A 21,291-nucleotide genomic window follows, 5' to 3' on the forward strand; every position below is an offset into this window, starting at 1 on the left:
TACAGGGCTGTTGTGACAGCCAGCTCTATGTCTGTGCATCATGACTTATGCATATTATGCATATTATGACATGACTATGCATGACAGACTAACCATGAAGACTTTACAAGAAGAAGAAATACTCTGGAATTTGAATTATTCTTTCACCTATTCTTTGTGCAGCATTTTTACTCTTGCTGTCAAGAGGCCTTTTGTTGTGAAAAAAAAAATCTGATTATTTTTGACAAGTCTGTCAAGAAAACTATTTTACCAAGTGCCTTCCAGAGGCAACTTGCTAAACTAACTGTTTTTGAGGATACTCATTATTACTAGGATAGTTCCTGCCAAAGCATCTTCTTCATGACGTCCTTATCAGTGCCTTCCAGCACCCACCTGTAGTCCTTGCGCAGCTGCTCTTCTCCTCCGTGCCTACCACAGAAGTATGTGGGATGAAGTATATAGAAAGGATAAAAGTAGATAGGCTAAATGTGTGGAAGGCATGGATTCTGTGCTATTTTGTCCACGCAATCTGAACAAGCTCCTGAAGCAGTCTGGCACAGGCAGCACTGTCAGACACACGGCTCCCTTGGGAGGCACTCCACAGGGTTGATGGCACCCAGCTCTGCTGCCTGGAGGAGTTGCTCCCAGGACAGGGAGAGAGAGCAATTTGGGATAATTGCACAGCCAATTTTGGCTGGAAGGAAAAAAAAAATCTTCTGCCAGAGAAATAGTTTAACTACTGGCAGCAATATGGTATATACCTTCCAGTTTTGTTTGTTCTTCAGCTGTAATTAATTTACTCCTTTGTAAAATTCTACATCATGAATTATGAAATATATTAAATAAGCCCAGGTCTAATACTGATGCTTGTGCCATTCCATTAAGGGCTTTATTGAAACAGAGGTAGTTCCCACTATGTTTTGTTTAAAGAATGTTTCAGCTCATGCTTAGGCACCACACAAACCAGCATCTGGTACTTAAGCAGGTAGGATTTTGTGCTGCATGGTATGAAGAACCAGCTGAAATGAAGAAGTATCACAGCTATTGCCTCTCAGTTTGCTCCCTAATCTGCATTTTCCTGTTGTTCAGGGAACAGCCACACGTGGCTGTGACTGTAGGCAGATCATTCAAGGAATTTTTTTAACCATATTAATTGTATTCTAAGACTCAAAATCAGATAGATAATGACTGCAAAATTACCCCTTAAATGAGGTGGTTAATAACCATGTAGATTGCCTCTACCTTTTCTTTTATTTAAGCTTATCTCCCAAGATTTAGCATTTTTATTGCACTCTTTCCTAGGTTCTCAGTGGACTGGGCAGAGGCAGCACAAGGAGGAGACAATGCCACCAGGCTGGGACAGATGCCCACAGGGGAAGGGGTGAGAGGATCTCCCCATTGCTTCCCAAGTGAAATGTATGGAGTCATTTCTGGGCACTGACCTCTTCCACTCTGAGCAGAGATTCTCTTTTTGATGCTCTTATCTTTAGTCTGCACACCATGACCAGCTGTACCTTATGGGACGTTTTCTTCTGCTTTTCCAGCCCAAGTTCCTGTTTAGAAACCAAGCTTTAGTAGGCTGTCAGTAACCAGATTGGCCACTTCTTTCTTATATTTTCCTCTTCAGTGCGACATTGCCTTGCATTTATTTCAATGTCTTATTTACTAACCATAGAAACTAACCATAGAAAAGATCATTCTCCCTCTTTTAGTCTCAGACATTACTTCATCTAATTGCAGCATCCTGAACAAGGATCTGATATGTGGGATTGAGTAGCAGGGGGCCCATTTACAGCACTGGCTACATCTGGTCACAGCTCGCTTCTCAGTTGCCTCCTACCTCAGGCCTGGCCATAGTGAAAATGTGAACAAGGGAGAAGACAATGTACCCATGTTTGTGAAAAATCACAGAATCACTAAGTTGGAAGAGATCTTCAAGATCATAAAGTCCAACCCATGCCCTAACACTTCAACTAAACCATAGCACCGAGTGCCACATCCAGTCTTTTTTTAAACACATCCAGGGGTGGTGACTCCACCAGCTCCTTACGCAGACAATTCCAGTACTTTATCACTCTTTTCATAAAAAGCCTTTTCTTAATATCCAACGTATATTTCCCTCGGCACAGCTTAAGACTGTGTCCTCTTCCTCTGTCAGTTGCTGCCTGGAGAAAGAGATCAATCCCCACCTGGCTACAGCTACCTTTCAGGAAGTTGTAGAGAGTGAAATAAAGCAGTTTCTTGTTTAATAAAAAGTAGCTGGCGAAACCAAGAACAGGCGTTTTCAGAATTCAATAAAAAAATCAGCAATCCATGGTGAGATCTGATTTCCAAATAGCCTCCTCCTAGAGCCAACAAATGCCTGTAAGTGGGAGGCTCAGCATCACCAGGTGACACACTAGTCATGCTGTCCCTTGGTATGAGAGTGGATGCCCTCTCTGTTCAGGCTTTGCCCACCAGCAGCATGCTCTCCTTGACGCTCCTGCTGCATGGCACCACACCAGAGGTGAGACAGTTCCTTCTGCAGAGGATTTTGCTCTTGAATTTGAAGAGTAAAAGGATACCTATGCACTTAGTAAGAGAGATGGTCTGCACAGACCTGTGAACTGGGACCTTCACAAAGCCTTGGTCATATTGGTACTGGCAAAGGGCAACAAATCAAGATGGAAAAGCTAATAGGTTGAGATAAAGGATGATGATCATTAACTAATTACCATCATGAGCAAAGAAGACTCAATGTGGAGATGTGGTTTAGTGGTGATCTTGGCAGTACTGGCTTAATGGTTGGACTAGATAGTCTTTAAGGTCTTTTTCAATCTAAATGACTCTATGAGTCTATGAAGCTGGTGGAAACAGTTCAAAGTTTCATTTTCTTCATAAGTTTTGCTCTTTTAGTATTTTTTTTACTATTTTTTTATTCTTAGAAGTATGTTGGATTGGTTCTATTTGGAGGCCAGTTTTGCATAGTCTGTTACATTCCAAAGCATTACCCGCCCAAACAGGTTTTCAAATGCATTTGAGCCTAGCCAAGACCACAGCTTTTATTTATTAACGTTTGTTTAGTTATTTATTTACCTACATGTGTTTATTTACCTTTATTTATTTAATGAAATAGGTGCATACTTAAAAAAGCTTACATAAAATAGTGACTGTTATGTTGGGGCACGGAAGCAGAATTGACATTTAAAAACCAGGTTTGAAAGACAGCGCATGTTTTTGCATGTGTGTGTGAATCAATGCTCTCTGAGCGCATATTTTGTCTGGTTTGGAAGGGTGGGATGCTAATTGCAGTGTGCTGAGTTCTTTGAACATGGGCTTTATGTGTGGATTTTCCCCTCCTGAGTATAAGACTATTTAGGCTGCATGTATTTTTAAAGTAAAATTAGATATCTGTGGAAGGTTTACAGTAATTCACTTTCAATTTATGGCTGTTTTTTGAACCAGAACAAATAGCTGAGCATCTGTTATCCTGAAAATGTTACAAAATGCAGTCACCAGGCAAAAATCAAGCAGCTCTGAAAATTATTATTTTGGCTACATAATCAAGCAAGCAATTACTGCATTATCTACAAAGTATGATCATACATTATTAATACATTTTCAGAGAAAAAGGTTTCAGTAAATGCAGTTTTTCTGGCTTTTATGATACTAAAGACTCAGACGTAATTTTAGCTGATTGAAAATACTTCATGGCTTTTTCATTTCGCAGTTTAAGGTGCAGTTTAGTTGGACATGAGAGACAGTAAGGAGGGAGCAGGAAGAACAAAAGGATATGGACATTTGTGTAAGTGATTACAGACATCCTTCCTATGTGTCATCCATATCCAAAGCCAGAGGGCCAATTTTCCAGTGGAAAATGATTTAATAAATGCAAACAGTATAGTGTGCTGTGTTATATACAGGATTCTGTATTTATATGTTCAGATATACAACCAGGAAGGCATTTTTCACTGAACACCAGAGTTTCATGTGATATAGAAAGAACATTTTCAGAGTAGGGAGAGGAGCCCAAGAGAAGTGCTCCCTGACCTTTGATGTCCTAGGCTGCCATGACTTTACAAACTAATTCCTATCTTCAAAAGCACCTTAAAGCAGGATTAATTTCAGTTAATTTTGGCTGTCTGAATGTTAGGCATCCTAACCAAGCTCCCACCCCAGGTTATTTCTGCAGCCAGCAGAAATAAACCTGTCTTGGATGCTTGTTTCACCTGTCTTGGATGCTTACCCTCTGACAGGATGAATCACTCAAGCTTACAAAGAAAGCATTTATACTGCTGAGGCTGTGGGAGGTGAATCCGTTAAACATTAACAGTTTCAGTCAGTTTGTAAACGACTTCTGGAAATGGAAATTAGTTTTCCAATTGACTTGGGGAAGTGAGTGTTACCTCAGCCCTGACATGACTGAGCAGTATGTTCATCTTATTGAGCTGCACACCATAACCTAATGTCACCAGCTAGAACAGAACAATTCACAACCTGGTTTTGGACAGGTTCTCTCTGGATCCTGCTCTAATTCCTTTTCTAAAAGACAGCTGAAAGTGTATCCTAAAATGTCACCAGGAAATAGTTTTGCCTTATGGACAAATAGCCCAGGTTGCTTGGGAACTCATCTGTCAAGACTGCTTTAAAGATAAAGAAAACACAATGAGACCTATACGGGAAAGATCTGCTCAGAACTTGTGCTAGTGCCAAGAAGTCTATAGAAGGAAGTTGGCATAGAGGGGTGTGTGTGTGTGGGTGTGTGTGTGTGTGAAAACATTGGCAGGCAGGCAGGCAGGCATCACAATAATTAGTTATACAAATTACCACTAATGGGTGGCCGCATCAAACATCATGGGATAAATTTATCCTTGGCATGAAGAAGAGTAATTAATCCTAAATGCACCCTTGTGATATAGGTAAGTATTATTATTACCCCAGTTTGACAGATGCAGAGAGGTGATGTTTTGCCCTTGGCAATTCAGCTTTCTAGAAGACTGACTAAGATAATTTATGGTGAAGGATTACATTATGCTCTTAGGATAATATTTCTTATAACTTTGCAACACTATCCCATAAAGAAATGCATGGGGTAGTCTGAGATTTTGGAAGCTGATTTACTGCCAGAAAATTCATCAAGCAGATTCATGTTGGGGTGATCTGGAAAACCTCTAAATACACAACACAGTAGTGTTTATGCTGGCACACATGCATCAGTAAGGAAAACTTGCTTTCCAGCAATGGAAACTTTCTGAGCGTCTCTTTTCCTTTGAAAATTCACACTTTTGGTATGTAAACAACAGCTCTGCTCAGCTTTTGAGGTTTTCTCTAAAACAGTCTTTGATTAGGCTGTAGGCTTTTCCCTGCAGCATGTACATCATACTAATGCAGTGCTTGAGCCTGTTCCCCTCCCCAGTTTATTTGCTGGTAAAGACTCGATGACCATCAGCTCAAAGAGTTCTGGTGCACACTGGTAAGCCTCCCAAGCAAAGGAATATTTTAAAATCATGCCTTCAAGGATGTGCTATCCATAGCATGAGGAGACTTAAACCATATACCATATGTTTAGCATTTAAAGGTTTCAACACATAGCAAGTTACAGCTGGACAGACAGATTGCATGTTGAATTCCCCCATACTGATCTGTAAAGCCCACAAGCTATTTGCATTCCCTGTATGTTTCCATTCAGTGCAAATAATTTTGATAATAAAAATCTACTAGGACACACAAATCTAGCTTTCTTGACTGAAAATGAAGCTTTGGAACAAACAACAAGAAGCAATCTAGATTGGCTGGAATTTAAGCAATTCTTTTGGTATGTGTTTCTAATGCTAGGATGTCGGGAAAAAGAAAAGTATCTTATTACGAGACAAAAGCACAATCAGTCTGAATTATGGCTGCACAATGTTTACTTCATCACACAGGGAAAAAAATTGAAAACATCTATATTTCTTATGCCTAGTTCAGCTTTTAATGGTTCTGAGTCAATGAGTTTATCCCTTAAATTTTGCACTTCCTTAAATTTTAAAAATAATAATGAAAAAAGTTAAAAATACAAATTTCTAGTTTATTTTCTCAGAGAACTGCTGCTTGGGCCCATTCTGAAATCTCAAGGAAAATAGTATTTGAATATTTCTTAATTTTGAAACTCCAGGTACAGGACACCAATTTTTTGAACTTACATGCATTAGTAGAATATGTCTTACCAAAACTTATTTGAGGCATCCCAAGAGACAGGTCATCATAGCTCAGGCTGGGGCAGATTAGTGTGATGAACAAGTGCTGGGGACTATTGAAGGTGCCGCCTGCTGGCCCCGTGGAACACTTGGTTGCCAGCAGGAGTGCCTGGGCTGGCCACGGTCTCCTGTCAGGAGCGAGGCAGGAACTGGTGCCCAGAGATCCCATCAGGCTTCATAGATAAAGCTATTCCTTAAACTTCTCCTTAAATAAGATGGACACGAGGCTTTACGTGCCAGGAAGGAGCACCCGACAGAAAGCAGCGAGGCTGAGGTGTCACTGCCAGCTGCTTTCCAAAGAGCCCTCAGCTGAGAGTCTGTTGAGGACCAAAAGGTAACCCAGGTTTGGCTTCTGTGATCCTCTCTCTGAGCTCCCTTAAATCACAGGGAGCAGAGCCACTAGACTGCCATTTCTGTCCCTTTCTGAGTCTCTGTGGTTCATATGTGGGACATTTTGCAGCCTGCAATATCAAAGACTCAAAAAAATATTGGCTTTCCATCCATGCTCAGAAAAAGCCAGGATGCAAATCTCTCAAATATCTTCACAAACCCTTGGGAGCAAAATAATGTAGTTATTGTTTCTCTCATGGAGGCAGTGGTTGACACTCTGGTTAAAATTGGAGCTCTACTGTGCAGTGAGGAAAGAATAAAGGTCTAAAATGTCTGGTAAAGAGAATTACAAAAGATTTCAAACTGAGAAAAACAGTGTAGAAGTTGGACTGTCTCTTCTCAAAATAATATCCCACCACTGAGAAAATCCCCGCCACGCTGCACTCCTGCGAGCGCATTTGTGTGCATACACACATGTGTACACAAAGGGAGAGGAAGAAGAGAAACCCCCCGGACCAGGCGGTTTCAGTTTAGCCCCGTTGCAAAATGTAGGTGGTTTATTATATTTTTGTCTGGGTGGAAAGGAAGCGAACGGCCCTTGCTGGGGAGGCGGCGGGGGCTGCCTGTCCCTGGGCCGCAGATGCTCAGGAAGCCGAGGCGCTGGTGCAGCCTCTGCATAGGAAGCGCTGCCCGCCCCGGGCGCCCCTGCCCACCGCCAACTCCCGCCGCTTATCTAAGGTACGGCCGCTTCCTCGCGCCCCGCCGCCGCTGTGGAAACCTGCTGCTGTTCATTGCATAACAGAGCAGTTGCACAAGAGGATCTTAAGAAAGGATCAAATAATTAACAGTGAATAACTGCCACTGCGTGTTTTGACAATCTGAACCCGGACAATACTTTGGGGCAAATGAAAGCAGCATGAGAGAATCTGTTTCCTGAAACGGTGCAGGGCTGATTTAAATCCCATGTCAGTTTTTCCAGCTAAAGGCTCAGCCTTAATTAGTCTAGACCAAAGCAGCTGGGGCTTAATCATTAGCCTATCTAATGGTGGTCATCTTTCACAAGCCCAAGGAAAAACACAGATCCTTGCTCTTGTGAACACTTGCACATCTTCTGGGTTCTAGCCCAGCACAGCCCGATGTGTCCCCTGTCATCCCTCACCACAGGACCAAAGTGATGCTTAGTTGGCCCACTGTGAATTATTGCACTGAAGGTACCCAACCATGACTTGGTCAAGTATAACTTTCTACTAAGAAAGAGATATAGAAACTTGCTCAGAGATGGGATAAATGGCATAAGATGGCATAAGATGGGATAAAAGGGTCTTCTCCCACTGAAACAGCTGCAGACAAGAGCTCCCCTGTAGATGCTAAGAACATGTATGAACACAGGGGATATTTTGCAGAAAGTCTGACTTTGCAAGTAAAGTACCATGGAGGGATGAGCAAGCAAAGATTCTTTGTTAGTTCCCACCCAGGTGACAGAACTGGAGACAATTTTATATTTTTTGTTCACTGTTGTATCACCATATCCTAGCTTCTGTAAGAGAGAGAATAATATCCCCAAACTTTGTGAAATTAGACAGGTGAGTTTGCAGGCAGTGAGATCAGGTAGAAACCCTAGAACAGATAACAAGTTGGAAATAAGATATTTTCATACACAGGCATTCATAAAGACTTGTCCACTACCATGTTACATCAACTTTTATTTGCAAACTAAAAGAAGATTTCTCACTGAAGAAAGCAGTCTAAGTCCTTGGACAAGGAGCTTTAGCTCACAGCTCTTGATAAGCACTGCCAATTTACAGCATAAAGGAAAGCAACTCTTTTCTGCTGATGAATTCCAAGTCTTTGGATGGGATGGCCAATGAGGTCTATTGGTAGGAGCCTGAAATGGCACTACCTGGGAACTCAGGTATCAGTCAAGAGCCTCCTGACCTTGTAATTGTGTCACCCATAACATTTAGCACCTGAGGCTCTGGCAGAGGATAAGCACAGATTTGGGAGTCTTCTTCAGCCCTTTGGCAAGGGTAGGGAGAACTCTATCAAAACTAATGCAGGATACTGCCCGTGCCTCAGAGCGAGGTAGTGATGTGTGCCAAGGTGCTGGGCAGGATGAGTATTCCTTTCTTGGTATCCTAAGGCAGTGCTCAGACATATAAAGAAAAATATCTGTTATCATTAATCATCCATAATAAAATGGTATTAAGTCAGAATCTGCTATTAACTCTTTAGTGGCTGGTCTTAGATTCTTCCAGTATGAGTTACACACTAATGCAAAATGCATTATGCTTTTATGATAAAATCCCATGAACTGCACCAAGAGGTTAATTAAACTGGAGAGAAGAAAATAAAGAGGCTTTTAGAATTAATTATTCAGAAGGTCATTAAGAATCAGGCACACATGGGAAGCTTGATACTTAGAAATCCTAAATGTAAACACACATTCCTGGATTAATGTGAGATTAAGAAGATAAAGAGAAGTTGTGTTGCTACTAACTATTGTTAAACAGCAGAGTTAGCCTGCTTGCCTTAAGAATTGAGAACATTTCTGGTGCAGAGGACTAAGGAGGGTGAGATGGATGCTCTAAGGGGAGCAGTATCAGACCTCAGAAGGCTCTCTCATTCTCTGCTGGCCACTTGGACCCCCTTGTCCCTGCTTCAGGTAGCATAGGCTGGGTAAAGTGACTGAAAATACATCCTAATTCTACTGACACCAAATCACCAAGTGCCATGGTCCCTAGGCACTGCCTGGCAGAGCCGTTGTGGGGTATAAACAGTCACTGCCTGCCTTTGCTGACCACTGATCCCCTGGATGTTCAGACTCAGATGTTCACTCTGCCCAATGGCAGTGACTGCTCCTCAATGGAGGAAATCAAAACACATGGAGCCCTGGTTTTCTTGGGGGAGGCAAAAAAGTGGTAGTAACCTTCCTGCTGCCTTGGCCCCAGTGTGGGCATGACACTAACAGTGGGGCTACTCTTCTTTCTTCCCACTCATGTCTCTGCTCTCAGAGCTGATTTTGACCAAAGCTGGCCATCTTAACTCTACACCAGCACCTCATCCTACAGTGTGTGAATCACCTCCTGAGCTATCAGCTGTATGAGAAGTCTCAAACACAGATGCTTTTTTTCTGAGAAGATTTTGCTTGATGAATGCTGGGATGATCAGCAGATTCACTGAGACAGGCCCTTGGGGTATTTTCGGAACACTGAATGCTTTCTTTTTCTCCCATTACAAAGCTACAGTGCAGCCACTGGTATTTTCAGCTACACCACTGCAATTTTAGAGTTTGAAGAGACAACAAATACATGAATTAATCTGAGCTTCCTTGCTCACAGTTAGCAAGTCTCCACTGGGGCAATGAAAAGTGAGACTATAGTATATATAAATTATACTTATGCTGCATTTGTGGTCCCTTTATACATTCAGAAAGATATCAAAAGGTAGATGAACATTAGGCTCCCAGTCTAGATTACATCTACTTAAGTCAAGAGAGAACCAAAAGAGTTTGCAGTGATAAAACATGATGCTTATCTCTGGCTCTGTGAGACCCTTTGTCTTAAGCTGTCTTGAGACGCAGACTGCAGATCATTTTAAGAGCTGTAATAGAGGGGGAATAGGAATAATGCTATATTACCATCCCAGCCTGGAGCTGTGCTCTGTTACTCTTCCCTCTCTATGCCTAATAGAAGGATTTGATAATGGAAACTCTTGAATGTAATTTCTTTTCGCTATTAACCAGCCAAAAACAATTTATTCCTTTATCTTAAAAGTAACTCTCTTGTATTTCCATTGAGAAATGGCTGCTGTGGAGATGAAAAGATCCCGCTTTCCTCAAGACAGCTCAAATATTTGAAAATAAATATTGCAAAACATTAACTTGAATTCTTCTGAACAGACTGAGTTCCAGGTTGAAGAGCAAATAGAGAACAAGGCTTAGGGATGCCATGTCCCAGTGCAGTCATTCAAAATGATGAACGTTCTGCAAGTTGAAGGACGTATGTCAAGTATCTGCCACAGTGAAGGGGCATTCTTGTAGGGTGACCTGCTGTCATGAGATGTTTGCTGTGATCCTCCCTCTTAAATAGATTGACATGGGCATTTCTTCAGCCTGGATTTCGCCTGGATAAAGAGCCAAAGGGATAAATTTCTAGGGGAAGCTTGAACTCAGTGTTTCATGTGGTTTCACAAAATATATGCTCCACAGAAGAATAACTCCCTACAATCAGAGAAACACCCACTTCTCCATCAAGACAGAGACGTGACCTTTAAGTTCTGAGGAGTCTTTCTTCTTGATCACCTTTGCTGGTTTCATTTTTAACTTGCAAGGTGAACATTGTGTTTGAAGCTAGCTAATTCAGAGTTCCTGATACCATAACCAACATTGTCACCTGAGAGGTAAACCACTAAGTGCCAAATAACAACCTTGGAAAACAGGCTCTTTGCTCCTGAGTTCAGTCTGCTTTGCTAGTGCTGTCCACACAGGCTGGGCTAATGCTATCCACACAGGCTGGGCAGCTGCTGCTGTGGAGCTGACAGGCTGAGCATCCTGCACAAGGTCTAGCCACCACAGGAGCCAACTGGGCAGGCTGAGCTGCACTGGGGGTGTGCATGGGCATGCAGAGTGATAGGGAGGGTTTATGGGAGGCATTTCAGTGGCTGCTGACTGGGATTCTCCCAGGTGACTTGGAGGAGGGGCAACACCGCACTTCCAAGCACTTTCTAGACCTGCAAGAGAAAATGGTGGATGTGGCAAAAGGGGACTGAAGCCTGCGTGAGCTCCCCTAAAGCTACCACTCTCCCTATAGCCCTCACTTTGCATGAACAAAGTGGTTGCTTTGCCCCTCCAAGACCTGCACCCCAGAGCTATTCCTGAAAAGGAGCCTGTCTCCTCTGCCAGCCTCCCTGTGTGGTGCCCAACCACTCCTCCATCAGCTCTTTCTGCCTCCCACCTCATCCCACGGATTACCAAATGCATCCCACTTTTACAGAGTTCCCCCCTCAAATTTTCTGACAGGAAGAACTGCTGATTCACATACACCACCCTAATCCTCAAAAGCATTTCCTCCCTGCCATGAACAGCCAGGAAACTCACATAGCCAATTTTAGGAGTATTCTGTCATCTCAGGTACCACTGCCTTTTACTCATTTTAACTTAGAAATCTTTGCATAGTGTGGTGAATACCTTCAGTCTGGGCAATGCTTCTGCCTTAATCCTTGTGGCCATAGTCTTAAGACTTCATGGTCTAGCAAGGGCAGGCCACAAAGCACTCCATGAAAATATGCCCCAGGATTTATATTTTTAAAGGGCAGAATCATCTACATACCCTGCTATTGTGGCTTTTAGTGCAGATGTCTTACAAATGTGAAGAATTTTTTCACTCTTCCGCCAAAAGAAAAAAAGAAAGTGACACGACATGTGCTGTGTGCCAGGGTTTGTTTTACAGGAGAGAATAGGATATGTGCCAGGACAAGGTGTCACCATTTAACTTACTTTCCTGAATATTCAGATGAAGCTGGTGGCACATCAGACTCCCTGTGTGCTCTTGGCATCGAGCTGTCCTGCTCGGTAGCTCCCCATCTTCTGCTCGTTGGCTGCCGAGTTGTCTAAGCTCACTTGTCCCCTCAAGACGGTGTGAGCCACACTCTCACTGTTTTTTTCTGTTGAGATGTGAAATCTTAAAATGAGATCTTAATAGAGTTTAAAAATCTGCTAGCTATTCTTTTTCACTTGTGTCTACTGCTAGCATGGCACAGTAGTTACACTAAGGCTTCTATGCCTCCTTACGCTACCAGCTATCTCAGTGGTTGTGGGGATGATGGAGTGTGATGGAAGAGGTGCTGAAATTCAGTTCCTGAAAGAGAGTTTTGCTTGTTCTTATGGGAAGACAATCAGTTCGGTTTGCAGGCAAAGTGAGATGGATTTACCTCACTCTTCCAAAGTGTTTTTTCCAGTGATGAGTCAATGGTGTCATGCAGAGCAGTGGATGCTGAATGCACTTGAACACAACTGAGTGTGGTGTAATTGTCTCTAAACTGTTTGGGTGTGCCACATAACAGCCATGGTTGCACAGGTGATGAAGCAGAAAGTTGATCAGGGAGAGGTGGAACTGTTGGGTGAGAGTGTTGATGTGCTGGAGGGAGGGAATGATTTGCAGAGGGATCTGGGCAGACTGGATTGGTGGCTAATGGTCTGAGGTTCACCAAGGCCAGTTGTCGGGCCAGTCTTGGGGCAGAGTGGCTGGAAAGCTGCTCATCAGAAAAGTACCTGCAGATGCTGGCCCACAGTGGCTGAACATGAGCCAGCATTGCCCATGTGGCCAGGAAGGCCCTTCAACCCTCTTATGTGATCTGCAATTCCTAACCTGTTTCTGGGAGATGTTTTCTAACATGTCCTTAAAATACTCCAGAGAATGGCATTTCCACAGCCTCCCACATTAAGACTACGGTACTCCACTGCTAGAAATGGGTAGAAAGTGAAGAAAAAAGTTTCCTGTTTCCTTTGGTACTGTTTCTTGTTCTAATCACAAGGCATCTGGAAAATAGTAGGTTTTTGGTACCTTTTGCAATGATCCTTTATTTGGCTTTTGGTTGCCATTTAACTAAGCTCAGCAAAAGTCCTCTGTGAAGGAGTACAGTTAAAACCAGTGTTCACATGCAGCTGTACAGTCCTCACAGCCTGGAGGCAGGGGGCTTGCTGCTTCTCAAAATCTGAGCTCTGGCTCTGAGTGAAGTTCCTGCCATTCCTCCCTAACTTGTCTGCTTTGGGTTTGCTACTCAGACTAGTGATCAATCTGAGACTGCTTTTGGAGAAAAAAAAACAGGCATGTGACCACTGAACCCCTCCTGTGCAGCAGCAATTCTTGCTCAGCTGGCAGATTGGCAGTGTGTTGGGAGTGCAGAGGAGGGGAAGAATACCTGGCCGTTGGTTGCAGTGCCTGCTCCTTGTCTAAAGAAGAAAATTGTGGAGAGCACAAAGGACCTCTGAAGCTGTAGGCTTTCAGGATGCCTTGAAGGAGCCTGTAGCCAAAGCTTGCCTCTTGCCAAACTATCACCAATGTGAATCTAGAATAACTTTGAAAGAAATTTTACTTACTTTGGTATGATCCAGGTCTTATAATACTGAATGACTTTATTGTTGTTAACTGGACATCTGTGATTTCACAATAAATGGAGACACATGAAGGTCTAATACTACTGGATATTCATAAGAATAATGAAAAGAGATGTCCAGTGCATCACAGAAGAAAAGATAGAAGCTTCTCTTTCTCTATTCCAGTATTTATCACTACATCAGATATATTTGAGTCATGTGAAAGCAACTTGCTGGGCAAGATGTAGCATCTACAGAGAAATAGCACATGATCCTATACATAGGGTCAACATCATAACAAGCAAAGAACACCCCCCAGAATATTTGTTCTGGTATTTCTGACCTTTCACATGAATGGCATGAGGCATGAGATTGTCATCTTTCTAATGCTATTTAAACATGACAGGGGTTTGTGTGTGAAAGTAAGCTGTCATTTCAAAGCATGAGGGCAATAGGTTTTATTGAAGGACATCATCTTTTTGCAGTGAGGAAAGCAAACACTTCTTCTCTTCCTTTGTACTGTTCAGAGAAAGTGACTCCCACACTGGAAAATAGCATTCCCAAACTCATTGACATTCAACAGACTTTAAAGCTACTGAAGGCAGATATTAAAAATACAGTTCTTGAATAGCCCTAGTAAAAGCTTATGCTACAGGCTAGAATGAATTTAGATACTAAAATCAAGTCTTCAAATTTTGGAAGAGTGGGAAAAAAGTCACCTTGAAACATAAGTATCATGCTAATTGGTAATTATGGCATGAAGTCAATGCATGTGGAACTAGAAAACCTAAAAATGCACAAGTAAGTAAATTCACTGATGAGTTCCTTTTCCCTGGGAACTACAACTCCAAGAAAAAAAAATGTAACTCATGTACTAGGAGAGTCACAATAAAGTTGGTGGGTTTTTTACATTACTTACGATGGTGGATATCTGCACTTTAGGCTCCAGTACACACTGGAGTAAATTGATTTTTAATAACCATCTCCTGTTTACCCCCCATTCCTTATATACCCATGTGACAGGAGCATTAAAACAGCAATATCTTGTTATATTCCAACCTCACACTCTGCTGAAGCAGAGCTTGCAGTTGTAGCTGTCTGGGAACTGCTGCACAAAATTAAGCCTCTGGGCTGTTTGTTGTACACAAGCCTCCCAAAGCTGATATAATAGTTCCAAGCTTGAGAGAGGGAGCCAAGAGGGATATGCAGTGTCTTAATAAATATTTCAGTTCATGTTTACATAGTGTACAACTTTGCAAAAAACACATACAACATTTTGAAAAATCTTTGAAAGAGAAACCTTCATGTAGAATGCATTGATGTTTTCTTCATGACAACCTCCTCCTTCTCCTCCCCTCTGCTGAGATCACAGATGTCAAATACAAGATCTTAATATACTATTTATATTCCTGTTCTTTAGCACAGAGACACAGACTTTTCCAGGCACTGAGTTTCTTAGCTTCCTGAGTCTCAGACAACATGCTCATCCAAGGATCCTGTTCGTGTATCTTCCCAGAGTACATCCTTCTTACCAGGGGCTGCAGGGCAGGATCTTCCAGGGGAGTTTTTGCTGGAGATTTGAGAATTCTAAATGAGCCTTCAGGCACAGGTTGCCTGCATCAGGATTTTGCTAGGACAATTTAACTCCTTTGGGTCTTTTTTGGATTCCTGAAAGAAAGGAAAGAGAAAAAGTTGTTGTCTTGGGCCATCTTCTGAAGAACCATCTTCAGGTTCATGTATGCCACAAAACAGGGTGAAGATCTATTAATGACACCATGAGGTAGAAATACAGAAAGATATGCTCACAACCCTTCTGATCACAAGTAAGAAATCTGAATCAAAGCCACACAAAAGTCCCAAGTTCTGTCCTGCGTATTTCCACAGATTTTTGTTTGTTTGTTTGTTTGTTTGTTTGTTTTAAAGTGCCAATGCTATTAGCTAAAAGAGGAGAAGGCACATTAATAGGAGTTAGAAAGGCTCTGTTCTACTTGGGTCTGAGCCTGTAGCAGAGTTGGTGAATAAGCTGTGTACTACAGGAAAGCTACTAAACATTCCTGCTTTTCCTCTTCAGAGCATGCCTTGCATTTGGCTATTTTTATAAAACCCTGTTTTAAAAATAGCTGGTTTCCTTCCTGACCAGGACACATACATGACATTTATTGGCAATCCTGTATGCTTTACATTTTGTTTCTCTAGTCACATTATCATCAAGTAGATGTTTATGTATAGGGTGACAAGGCAGTCACTTCCAGAGAGAGCATGCTTGTGTTTCTAAGAGCACATTTGTTCAGGTGTCAATACATTCACTTCTCTGTTAACAATACCTACGCATAAATAAAAGACTTTTCACAAATATCTATACAAAAAATTGCATTAAGGTAGATGAAAATAATGTAAGCATGGTTGATTGAATAGTGAATCCCTGGGAAAAACATCTTTCTATCATTCATTCAATGCTATCCACTCAATATTTCGAGAAGCATCCATCAGTGGACATGGCAGTGCTACACAACTTGCCCTCCTGTCACCTGCTGCAGTGTCAGCACTCTCTGACCACCATTTGCCAGCCTGATTTAGTAGTATTGGTGCAGCAAGCTATGAGTAAGCTCTGGTACAATCCTACTCCACCAGGTATTAACACCAACTGACCTCTGTCCAGGACCATCCAGGCTTATTTGTTTCATGCTCACAGGAGGATATACTCACTATGCCCCTTACAGTGTGGTTTTCAGCTTTACAGGGCTGGTTTGAAATAGGGGCTGCTCTCTGGTATTCCAGATTCCCTGTGGTACAACTCCATTTAGCTGCTCAGGGTCACCAAAGTTTTCAAGGTTTGATGCGTCTGTGTGGAGCTGAATCCATCGATTCAGCATGGTCCCAGCATCACCAGCTGTGGGCCTGATGGGGACTCCTACAGGGAGGTCCTGACTATCCTGTTAGGAAGCTCTATGTTTTCTCTAGACTGGAAGACTTGTTCAGTCTGAGCACATATAAACCCCATTATTTTAATTTCCTATACACTGTTTTCAGTCAGAAATGATTATTAAAACCACTCAGCTTGATTCTTTGTCACTGCAGTTACTTTGCACTTTTTGACCCTCGAAGTGTGCACATTATGCTTGTGTTCATATTCAGCTGTAAGTTGTTGTATTACTTCTGGCATGGTAAGTAAGTTGAGAAGGAGGATGAGCTGAATGATAGTAGTGAGCTGAATGAGTAGTGAGGTGTCACTTTGGTTTTGATTAACTTGCAGAGCAACACATGCTTGGTGCCCTGACCCAGAGAGCTTGTAGCCAATTCAAGTTCAGCCCAGACACAAACCGTGCTTAAAATTTGAGAGAAGGGGAAACAACCTTAGCTGTTCCTTTAACTTCTGTTTGTACCTTTGACAGTTTCTACAGTAAAATTACCATTGCAGAATAGACTCTCTATAACTTAAGATCTGTGAAAGGTGACATCTGCCCTTGGCAGACCAGTGCAAATCTGCACCATTCCAACATCAGTTTCCTCATGAAAAATCTGACGCATAGCAAGAAATTTAAGCATTCACAATGGATATTGTTTACTTGTTTGTCGCATTTTAGGAGCAACAGGGAATTGTGATGGATTCAGTACAATTTGAATTAAAAAGCTAGATGAAGACTCACAGCCTTTCAGACTGATAGCTAATCCCTGTGAAAACGGCTATGAAACGAAATGATAGTTTCAGGGCTAGTCCCATTTGCTTACTTATCCCAAAGACCTTGTTAATGCTTATTAAAATGAAATCCAGTAAACAACAGCCTCTCATGTTTATGGGCTGTCAAGTTAATTTCCATAGAGCTGTGCTGTCTTCGTTGTCATTGTTGACCAAGGGTTAATTCACTGCAGGAAAGAGTGCGACAAAATACATCACTTTAATCCCTTTTTTCTTCAAAGATGAAGCAGCAGGAAAGGAAAAGTAACAACTAGGAAAATGTTAAGATCCGGAATTTTTTATATAAACTTGTCAGCCATTCCTGACGTCTTCTGTAATAAACACTCGACAATAAACAGAGGACTTTTCTTAAATCTCCATAACATAACAACTTTCAGAGGAAAAAGAAACCTGTTCAAAGACTTTTTCTGAATGCATTTGCATTTCCAGGCTTTGTTGTGTTATCTACGTAAAATGAAGCAGTTGCTCTTTCACCATTAACTCTTTACAAAATACTCCTCAGCACCAAAGCAGAGCCCTGTGCTGAGCATATCAGAATTTGGAAACTGAGCTATGTAGACTGGTAAAATCCTGATTTTTTTGGAAGCTTTGTTCCACAATTGTCCCAAACTTTAAGAGTCTGCATTTTATTAATTTCTTTCACCCCTGCAGTCTTTTCCTCCAACACTCCTGTACTTTTTACTGAACTGAGCCGCTCCATATCCAGTATTTTCAAAACTCCTGGCATTCCTTATCCATTCCATAGGCCTAGCATTACACACCCAGCCATCCTCCCCCTTACCAAATCTCATCATACACCATATAGACTCAGCCACTGAGTGGTTTCTGTTTTCCAAGTCCATTTCCTACCAAATAAAAGGCAAAGGACCTCTACCCCAACATTTGCTTTTTCTATTATTATCTGAGACAGGCTGCTAATGCTTGCCCAGCTTTTGCACCAAATAAACCAAATGAATGAATGAAAGGTTCAGAGGCACAGATGTTTTCAGAATAAGATGGGGCATTTGGTTCACACCATTGTTCTGCCTTTTTTTTTTTTTTTTTTTTTTTTTTTTTTTTTTTTTTTTTTTTTCCTGCATGGTTGTTTCCTGTGGAGTGTAGGATATATTAACTTGCAGCCGCAGAGTACTTGAAACGCATCTACTGGATCAGCCTAGTGCATCAGTGAAAGATGGCTAACAGTCTTCCTTTTCCTGTGCAGCTGTTGTTTGCAGAAAGGGATAATTTTTAAGTTGATTTATTTACCTTAGCCTTTTTTCCCCCTTCTTTTCTTAATCAGTGATCATCAGCACACTAATTGTTACTAGTAGCTTTGAAACAATGAGTAAACCCCATTGATACAATTAGGAATTTAATAGAAAAACATCCTTGACATGCAGGTGGAAAGCTAAGGACTTTGTCTCTAGAAATGTTGATATCACAGGGTTCCCAGTATTTCAAAAAAGAAAGAAAGAAAGAAAAAAAACCCAACAAAAAACAACAACAACAAAAAAACACCCAACACCAGTCCATGTATTCAGTTAGAAAAAAAAACCACCTGTGAAGTCCTCAATCTTGGTCTTTTACTATTATTGAGAAAATTTATGTATGGTTTTCATGGTTTTAGCAAAACCCTATTTGCTGTAAATTATTCCTGCTCTGATTTGAGAGTCCCTTATGTTAGGACAGAGTGGACAGCAAGGTCTCTTGGTTGCAGAAGTGGGCTCAGGAATAGCCCGAGCTGTTCAGAGAGGGCACAGAAACCATCAGGATAGGTATTACTGCTGCCCAGGTCCTGAGCACCAGCAGCTGCAAAGACAACTCTGTCATTTCAGTCATTTTACACCAGATAAAACTTTTTGCCTGTACAGGTCAGGAACGCCCAACCTTGTTACTGTATGCAAAACACATCACTCCAGTGCTGCCTCCACCCGCAGGACAAAGAGCAGGGCAGGGGTGCCTCGGGAGGTCAGGCACAGCCCCACATCCCGCCCATACGGTCCCTATTTTCCATTTACTGATGCTTCCTGCAAAGCTCCTCTTTCACATTCACTGCTTTGTTTTTTAGGTTGGTTTTTTTTTTTTTTGTTTTTTTTTTTTTTTTTTTTTTTTTTTCTCTCTCTGTCTGTCTTACTGGTGGAGGCTGCCTCTCTGTGGCAAGAGCTTGTATGGAAGGTGGTTCTGCAAAATCCCCCTGGCTGTAGCTTGTGAAACGTGCAAGGGCATCAGTGTATTCTTGGGACAGTTTTCATGAGCTCCCAACGAAACGCTGAAAAGCACCTAGGAAACTCCTCTTTGTGCTTTGAGGAGCTGCGGGCTTACACATTTCCTGATTATTAACTGGATTGCCCTGCGGTGTGGTAGAAATCAGAGAAATCAGAGAATTGGCTTGGAAGGGACCTTGAAGATCACTTAGTTCCAAACCCATACTGTGGGGAATATAAAACTGGTAAAAATGTTTTTTGGCAGCTCGAGATCACAAAACACGTTTGTGCTCTGGGGAGGGATGGGGACTCATTTCTTCAGCAACAGCTGCTCATTTCACTAGCAGAAAATTTGAGAAGTAGACCATCAAAGGGTGAACATTTTGTTATTGCAATAGAAATCTTCTTCTCCAACCAAAGCATTTTTGGTTTTTAACATATGTCTGCCTTAAAGGATTGAATTTGGCTATAAACAGATAAGAATCAACTTTCCACTGAAGTGCCTGCATGGGAAAGTGCCCAGACACCAAGATGAAAAGGCTTCTGAGGAAAGGCACATATTCTGACATCCTACTCTGTCAGTGCAACACCACTTCTTGACCACTGGCCTCAGGGGCTTCTGGGGAGAGTAGGGTACCATGACCCATGGCTCCAGACCAGGCCATACACTCTGTCTCTAGAACACTAATTATCAAACTACAGACACTGATAATTATCGGGTGTGTGAGAGAGAAGACTCAGACTAGAAAATTGTATTCCTGCTGCTGCTTTTTAATGCTGCTGATTGAACATTGTTGGCAATTCAAAGTGTTAGCTTCTCCCACAAGCCAGTTTTTATAATTTTAAAAGGAATAAGTTGATTCTCTTCTAATAATGAGTGGTCACTGCTCTGTGGCGCATAAAAGGCAGGACTATCTGCAACACAGCAGGCGCAAGAACTTGGCAGGAGCCACCAGGGCCCTTTATCTGTTTTCCCCTTTCAGAAGAAGGAAAGCTGCTGTTTTTCCTTTTCCTGTTTCTTTGCTTAGGGAAATCTGTTACTAACCTCAAGATTTACATCCTGACCTATGTAAATCTTTGAACTGTTCTCTTTAGCATTTCCCTTAGGGAGGCTCCTTGCTGAGAAACAAGGCTTCAGGAGCACGGGATAGCATTATTTATACATCTGACATTAGTAACCTATGAGGCAGTATTCATCAAAGAACTGCTTAGGTTTGTCCGTGCTACAGTCACGCAGTGTTGCTCACAATATGGGGTGATTTTCCTTAATTAAGTTTCTTGCTATTCTTTAGAATAACAGCCTAAATATGCTAATGTTGTCTGTCTGATTTCACCTGTCTTTTAAAATAGGATTCATCCAAAACCGAATATTGTTTTAGGTATGCTTCTCGTTGTAAAATTTTGCTTGTTTGTTTGTTTGTTTGTTTGTTTGTTTGTTTGTTTTAAACCAGGGACACAATTTCCCTGTATCTAAGAAAAAATGAAAAAAATGAAGCTTTCTTATTAGCCTGTGACCATGGAGTATCTCTACTTCAGGTCTTGTACAGGTCCTGCAGTCAACAGCAGTAGAAAGAAAAAGAAGGGGACTCTTGAGAAATGGCAGCAAGAATTCCTGCTTACATCTGAAAACCCTGGGAAAGGAAGGTGCAAGCAAGGGTGAACTTCAATTAATCAGGAACCAAGACTCCTAATGCTGTCAGTAAGCAGTGGAGAAATAATCTCTTACTGAAAATCTTTTGCTTTGGCACTGTTTTTATTATTTCTAATAGCATCTTCTTAATTACCCTTGTAGCA

This window comes from Zosterops lateralis, assembly GCF_965231275.1.
Source record: "Zosterops lateralis genome assembly, chromosome: 5".
NCBI classification, from domain to species: domain Eukaryota; kingdom Metazoa; phylum Chordata; class Aves; order Passeriformes; family Zosteropidae; genus Zosterops; species Zosterops lateralis.